Genomic DNA, 8,936 nt, shown 5'->3' with positions numbered 1-8,936 from the left:
GACATTTAGGTTCATCTTCAGCATAATTATCAAGCAATACTAACATTAATATTAATGTTATCTCCATCTGTACTACACACAACTTCAGGAGACCTCACTTATTATTGAACTTTATAAACTACATAAACTTATGTACAATTTATGTTCATTAGGTAAGAAAATGCTAATCATCTTCACCTCAAAATTTCGCTTCTGAGAAAAAATAAATGAAAAAAGCAAATTATTTTACATTATCAATCGTCTGCTTTTTCATTTAAGTACACAATGAGTCTTCGGAAAAAAATTATGTGGAAAAATCCATTTATTTATGGATTTACGTAAATGACATTAAAATGGAATGAACCATGTACATAATAAATGTCAATTATTTGAAGTTATAGAAAAACTTACATAATAATAATCACCAATGCACAAAATCTGAAAAAGGAAGCAATAACAAACAGCTCAGAGCTATGGCCCTGTAACTCAATACCAAAGCTTTGAATTCATTTTCTAGTCCCACAAAAACTAATAACTATTTCCTAATTGAATCATGGGCCAAGTTAATAAGTCATCATTTGAATAAACTAGGGTTTTCCTAAAGAATCCATGCATCTATTGTATGCCTGCTATAGTGTTGCATAAAAGTGATAATGAGAAGCTTTGGGTATAGCACTGAGCCCCAATATCTTCATATACATATATGAAGGGTCTACAGGGTCTCACTACTAGATCGGACTCGTAGTAATCTGCCTGTTTACAGCCTCCTCAGAGTTGGGATTTCAGGCATGCGCCACCACGCCCAACCTCAATTGCTGTCTCAGTGTGCCCCAGGGGGCAGGGCCAGCATAGCTGGTCCAGGGATTAACCCCGGGCCACTGCGCCTGCTTGCAGGCGCTTTAATTCACTGAGCTGTTTGGCCGGCCCTCCCAATATCTTCATTTGTAAGAAAGATATAATGGTAACTGTTTCATAACATCGTCATAATTAAATGCACTCATATTTTAAAGTGTCTGCTGGGATACCTGGTCCATTCTACTCTACAGAATCTCTTAGTGGTTTTTTGTTTGTTTGCTTGCTTTGTTTTGTTTTGTTTTAATGAATTTACGACAGGGCCTATAGGGTCTCAATACGTAGACCAGACTCGTAGTTATTCTTCTGTTTTCATCCTCTGAAATGCTGGGATTCTAGGCGCGCGCCAACAAGCCCAGTCTCAGTCTCCCTCTCATCGCACCCCTGTGTCAGGGCCGGCACAGCACGCGGTGGATCAAACCCAGTCGCTGTGCTCTACCTAAGCAGGTGCTTTAGTCTGCTGAGCTATCTGGCCAGCCCTAATGCATATTTTCTAGAAGCAAATTAATATCTGAATATGTCTGCTTTTTAGCTACTGAAAGACAGTATGACCCTTTTAAATTTTATTTCCAGACCGCTAAAAATAATCATATTGTTTATAAAAACAGATGAAATAAGTCTTATAGAATGTGGCTAAATAATCTGAATAATGTATTATTTTGCTTCATAATGTGTCAATGAATGGATGTCACACTGCAGAAATGTTGCCTAAGACTTTTCATATTTTCTTCTTATTTTAAGGAATAAAAATACATTACAGTGCACATTTACTAGCAGATGCTGCATAAATTCTCATTCATAAATATTTAGATCTTTGTTTGATGAAAAAATATAAGAGTACAGTATATGTCACAGTCTTTCAACCTAAGTGTATAACTGTATTCTTGAATTATTGCTTGTGCAGAAGTAATGTCTTTAAATGTATTTTATTACAGCAATGCATTTCCCTGAAGAGAAGTGTTTATAAATATATGAATCAAGGTGATACATTTTGCTGGTATTATTTTCTTGCCTTCTTTCTGTATTTGTTTTCATGACTTATAAACATTTTACAACACACTGAGCTAGCACTGAAGTATATAAAGAACTCAGTTGTGGCAAGCATTATATTAATGTGGGGTTTTGGTCTCTGTTGTTCTTAAAGTTAAAGAAATATATACTTTCAACAATGTCATTGTTCTAAATGGTTAGATTCTTTCCTAAATAATCTAAATTAAGGAGTTTTCTGTTCAGAAATGTTTTTAAGATTATGATGGAAAAATTTTACATCCAATTTTAAAGACATGGTTGGTTCTTATAAGATTAATTGTGTACCTATTATATTAACAACATGTAAAAGTAGTTTTGTTTTTTCTGGGCCTGGTGGTTTCATGCCCATACTCTTAGAACAGTATTGAAATCTTTTCAAATCTTTGATTTTCATATTTTCTTTAAACCTTTAAATTAGGTGGTATTTTTGTTTTAAATGTCATTCATTTAACCAATGTTTCAATAGTTACATTTATTTTTAAAAGTTATTTAAATAACTTTGGTATAAAATATAGTAAGTATACCATGACCTCATGAGTGTATATAATTACATATTCTGTTCTCATCCCTGCTGATGCATGACTGAGTGGTGGAATAATGGAATGGCTGCAAGTTGTCAAAATTGACAAAAATTGGTGAATCCTGGCACCTGATACTTGTTACTTATTTTGATTTTAGACAAATTTCTTTACCTTGAAAATTCAATTTCTAAAGATACATGAAAAAAGGGACTCCAAGTATGTTTTTTTCCCCCGGGGCCAGCCAAATAGCTCAGCGGATTAAAGCACCTGCAAGTGGGCGCAGGGGCCAGGGATTCAATCCCCAGGCCTGCAGGGCTGGCCCAGCCCCAGGAGTGCCCTGAGATGGCAACTGAGACTGGGTGTGGCAGTGTGCGCCTGTAATCCAAGCTCTTGGGGGCCTGTAAAAAGGCAGATCACTATGAGTCTGATCTAGTAGTGAGACTTTGAACATGCTGTAGCCCCTTTTCTGAAAATATATTTTTAAAAAAGTATGTTTTTCCCAACTGTACACCCAGGATTCAACTTAGTAAGTGGTTACCACGTAGGAGGCACTTAATAAATACTATGGAAGGAATAAATGAAATTAATTTTAGTAAGTTAATTTCTATTAGTGAATTATGAACTGATGCTTATATTACATAGCTTGATTTCAAAACCATCTTAAAAGCATCTACATAGTCAGACTCAAAGCTATGGTGTTATGTTGAGCTGTAGGGGACTCAGGTCAACAAATTCTGACATTGCCAGTGAAGTGGAAGACCCAATACTATTATGGACTACTGGACTCTTTTAGAATATTTTGCTGAGTTAACATACCTATAATATTCAAATGACGGAACTAAACAAAAAAGGGGATACAAATGAATGTCCATTTTGTATCTGTGTATTCGCAATGGTTAGGATAAATATATAGTTATATTTTCTTAATGAATAGAGGGATTTGTTCTAATAGTGTTTGTAAATAGGATATCATGTCTGCATCTTGTACAGCAAATAACCACTTGGAAGATAGTATGCAATGTGTTAATTATTGGAACTGTCCTACCAATTTGATTGGAAACTGTCTCATTGCTATTTGTCTCTCAATAAAATTATGGAGAAAGAAAAAAGATCAGGATGTGGAATCTTATGTAAGTTTTTTTACCTCTTTGAGTCCAATGCTTTTCATTTTTATAGAAAACAATTATTTTATTTTATTTATTTATTTATTTTTTGTGGAACCGGGGATTGAACTCAGGCCCTTGCACTTGCCAGGGAAGCGCTTATTCTACTGAGCCATCTCCCCGGCCCTGAAAACAATTATTTTTAAATGATTAAAATTAAATGACATACATGAAATGATTTATGCTAGTCACACACTAATTTCCAAATATATGGTAGATACTGTTTTCAGCATGTATAGAAATTTAATTTGTTTGGGAATTCTCTCAGAAACTTGTAATAAAACATTATTTTATAGTTACTCTATCTGAATATAAAAATATTAGAAATTTAATTATAAAAAGTTTGGTAAGCACTGAAAGGACATGGACATTGGAGACAAAAAAAAATGAACCCTAAACTATTTTAATTAAAAAAAATTCTAAACTACTCTATCAATGTTAGATTTTTTTTTCCCGTGTTATTTTACAGAAGGGTCTACGTGGTGCTCAGGGTCTCACTACTAGATAGGATTCATAGTGATCCACTTTTTTGCAGCCTTCCAAGAGCTGGCATTACAGGCATACACCACCACGCCCAGTCTCAGTTGTAGTCTCAGTGTGCCTCCGGGGTAGGGCCAGCACTGCAGGCCTTGGGATCGAACCCCTGGCCCCTGTACCTGCTTGCAGGTGCTTTAATCTGCAGAACTATTTGGACAGCCTGCAAGTTAGGTTTTTGGCACATGAATTTCTGAAATTTAAATAGTTACCTGGTATTAAAATGTCTACTTTTAATTCTAAAATTGATACTTGACCAAGAACACTGTAATGGTAATTCTATATATAGCATCGAAGATAATTTAAGCAATCATCACAAGTAGTAAAAACAACAAAACTTACTTTGCTTTAAAATAACACAATGTGGGCTGGGGAGATAGCTTGGTGGTCTAAGGGCCTGCCTGGGAAGTGCAATGACCCGGGTTCGATCCTCAGTACTACACGTGGTACCGGCACCTGTTTACTGAAACTAGGCATTATATGTATATAGTCTAATATGACAATCACCAAAGAAGTGTGGCTAGTTACATTTAGATTATTTGAAATTAAGCACACTTTTAAAATAATTTCATCTGTAACACGAGGTACATTTCAGTCACATGGCCAGTATACTAGCCACATACAATAACACAATTATTTATTGTGTTATTTTAATTCTTCTTAATATTTTATGTATTTAAACATTTATTTATTTATGTATTTATTTGGAGCAGGTGTCAATGTGTTTTAAACCACAACTTTTTTTTCTGCGGTATCAGGGATTGAACTCAGGATCCTGCACTTGCCAGGCAAGCACTTATTCTACTGAGCTATCTCCCCAGCTCCTTAAAAAACGAATGTTAATGTGCAGGTTACAGACTTGGTTCCAATATAAGCCAATATAATAGCCTATCCACCTCCCATAAACTGAAATTTTTTTCCATCTTGTATTACAAATAGATGTGAAATATTAAAGAAGGTGAATAGATTCATTTTCATTGACATGTATCATCCAACTCCATATTATATAAATCTTAATTAGCTTCATTATTACACCACACAATTATATTGCACTCCTTTCTTTACCTATATATTATTTATGGTCTGAAAATGAAGGTATGCATGAGGACTGGGTGTATGAGAAGGAATAGAAGTGCCAGGAACACCTGAGACCTCTTACATTTGTACGGATCCAATCAACTAAGAGTCCAGTAACAGTGTAAGATAACTGTAATCATTATGCAGTCCAAATTCCTCCTTTAGGGATGTTTATATGTTTAGAGATGTTTGCAACAGGGTGTTTACAACCAACCCACCCTATAAAATACTGTCTTAAAAGTAATTTCATGCTTTGGAAGATAAAATAGGGTAAAATAAGAATGGAGATTATAACTACAAGATAGAATACAAAAACCACATTATTGTACCTTGTGCTTCTATGTCTCCTCAGTGAAATAATGACAATGCATTAATGAATTTAATCACTTACTGTACTTATGTGGTAGCATTTATATGGCAAATTAATTTGTCATTCTATAGCTATACCTTAAAAAGGATTTTCTTGGAGTGGGTAGGATGATGAAAGTGACGTGAGAGATCATGATATATATTCCTGGATTCTATGCAAGATCAAAAGGAAAGTTACAGAATATTTTTAATTATGTTTACTTAACTGAAATATATTACTATTGGCCTTTGCAAACACTTCTAAAAAAGCATGGCTCTATTAAGATATTATCTAATATTGCAATACTCCTCCTTTCTTTCACTCTCTAAGGGATAAATCGTTATCCTGAATTTAGTGCATATAGGTTTTATATTTTATGTCCATATTCATATACCAACAAGTATAATCAAATATATTTGTATTTATTTTATTTGTTTTATATTTATATTTAGTACAGGTTCTACAGGGTGTTCAGGATCTCACTGCTAGATAGGACTCATAGTGACTCACCTGTTTTACAGCCTCCCAAGAGCTGGGATTACAGGAGTGCACAACCATGCCCAATCTCAATTGTCCCCAGGTACCAGGCCAGTATGGCAGGCCCAGGGATCGAACTCCCAGCCCCTGCACCTGATTGCAGTTGCTTTAACCTGCTGAGCTATTTGGCCAGCCCTGTTTTATATTTTTATGTTATGATTCACAAATACAGTGATGATCTTCAGAACATTCTTTTTATTCTTTTAAACATTTTGTACATGATTAACAATTACAGTTCATGATAAAATATCTAAATTTGTAGGTCACTGATATCTCTCCTGTGATCCTCCCCTCACTTTTGCTTTAGGTAGGTTGTTTCTCATGCTGCTGTATACATTTGAATTCTGAGTTTCAAATACGGGAATATTTACGTGTGGGCAACCTGTGACTCCTTTTTTATGATTATCTTTTTCCAGAAAGTCAGCATGTTCACCTCAGTCATTTGGCCCAAGTTGCAAATAACTCAGAATATTTTCAAGTTAATTTTTTGTATTGAAATATATGGATTGTGGTAGCAGCAAAAAAGGAACTATATTATAAATGAGAACAGAACTTAAGTTATCAATTCTCAGCATTTTAAAATGTTCTTCCCAGAATCCAGTTCTAGAGAAACTATTTTCCTTGTCATTGGCCCTTGATCAGAGATGGATGTCCAGCTGTGAAGGTGGAAGTCTTTTGGATACTAAGAAAGGAATGTGTCACAAATAACAGCATGTTTAATTTTTTTTTTAGTAACTTGGTCTTGTGTTTCTTCTTCATTTTTCTGTTTCTCATGAGGATTTCCTTAGCTTCCTGAGAACTCAGCTGTGTAATTAAATATCTGTAGGTCACAGTTATACAGCATATCTTAGTGATTTGTAACAGGAAGTTTTTCAGAGTAGTCGCTCTGCCTCATCAATAACAACAGATGCATCCTATATTACAAAGAATCCTGATGATGTTTCTGCCAATGAAGTATAACATCCACCTCTTATTTTATCTATTTATTTGAAAAATAGCAAACAAATATATCCTCCATTTTATTCTTATATAGAGAGAGATAAAGTGGTCATCAGAAACTGTTACTACTGTCAAAGAACATATATTCTACTGAGACAAGAAACAAATTAAATGTGTGAGTATATATGTATGGTACACAAAATGTGTGATACATGCTACATGGATACAGAAATGGAGCCTATTTGTAGTAGCTACTAATGCTCAGAATATAAGCAAAGCAGGTTCACGAGTTGGCATGTGATACCTGATGTTTTAGACATGGTGGCCAATGATGGATCTTAGAGACACTGATCATGTGCAAAATAATGAGGAAGTTAAGCACATGGATGTGTAGTATGATTTCTCCTTGTAAAGGCAAATTAAGTTAAAGACTATATAATAAGAGCTTGGATGTTTTTATAGGGTTAAATAGGAGCTGTCTTATGTAGAATATTATTTTTTATGAAAATGGAATTTTGGAGCTCTGAATCTGTTGGTTGGCCCCTGAGGAGCTAGAGATGTTCTAATTAGTTAATTTACGGTTAATTAAGTCCTTCAACCTAATTTTTAAAATATTGACTGCGTCATATTTAGTTATTGTGTGAGACACAAAGGCTATACACCAATAACTGAGTTCACAGTTTATTTACGAAGGCAAAGGATAATCTCATGGACGGTTGCACCCTAGTCACAAAACATATAGTAGATGAGATCAGGCATGTTCAGGGTGGTAGAGATGTAAACCAGAGATATTTTAATTACTATTGTCCTGTTTTGTTCAGTAAAGTAACACTGAACACTGCTTTTAAAAATTATTTTTAAAACAATTTTGAATGGCAAATATATGACCAGCACTTCTAACTTCGGGGGATAGGATATCTCACAAAGTTCTAGTAAGTGGTGGATGTGGACAGTGTCCATGATGCTTACTGGTGACCAGGTGTCACTTGCAGCACTGAGGTACTGCTATTTCCTTGTTATCCACCCTGTAGACCTGGCCAGAATCATGATCCACAGGGTGCAGGAGAAGTCTTGACTTACAATCTATTTATAAGATATGGTATGATATTTTCTCCTAGTATTAGAAACTTTAAAAAGTGTATTTCCAAGAAACGTAACTTTTGTATCTGAATAGGTCAGTCAAATCCCCTCAGGATTTAAACTGAAAACCCTGTACCGTAGTTTGCAGATCCTTTGTCAGTGTCAGCCATGTGGATGAGTCATGGCCATTGCTTGACCAAAATTCTCTCTGTGAAAGCCTGATCTTTGTCTTAACCATTCAGCAGAAAAGTATAAAAACGAGGTATAAAAAGTAAAGCCATATTAATATTCTGAGCTGTAAAAAGCTCAAGTCAACAACTTCTGACATTGCCAGTACTACGGATAACCCACTACTATAGTGGACTACTGGACTATATTGGATTATTTTGCTGAATTCACGCACCTACAATATTTAAATTGCAAGGGAATACCCATCTCTGACAAAACTAAACAAAAACAGGGGATGTAAATGTACCATTTTGTATCTGTATATTCAAAATAGTTAGGCTAGATGTACAACTACTTTCTCTTAATTCAATGAATAGAAAGATTTGAACTAATGGTGTTTGTCGACAGGATATCATGTCTGCATCTTGTACTATGAATAGCCACTGCAAAGACAACAATATGCAATGTATTAATTATTGAAACTGTCCTACTAATTGGTTTTGAAACTGCCTCATTGCTATTTGCTTCTCAATAAAATTATTTTTGAAAAAGAAAAAATAATATTTTGGAAAAAAAGACGTCTAGCCATGTGCAGCATTGTAGCAGGACAGTTCTATGACATGAAATACCACTTTAAATAAAATATAAACTGTGTGAAAAATGTTTTTAAAAAGTGTTTTTCCATTTTCCATTGATTTTATCTTAGTT

The sequence above is a fragment of the Octodon degus genome, unplaced genomic scaffold (assembly GCF_000260255.1).
Source record: "Octodon degus isolate 3935 unplaced genomic scaffold, OctDeg1.0 scaffold00041, whole genome shotgun sequence".
NCBI lineage: Eukaryota > Metazoa > Chordata > Mammalia > Rodentia > Octodontidae > Octodon > Octodon degus.
The sequence above is the reverse complement of the archived record's forward strand: the minus strand, read 5'-3'. Positions refer to the sequence as shown.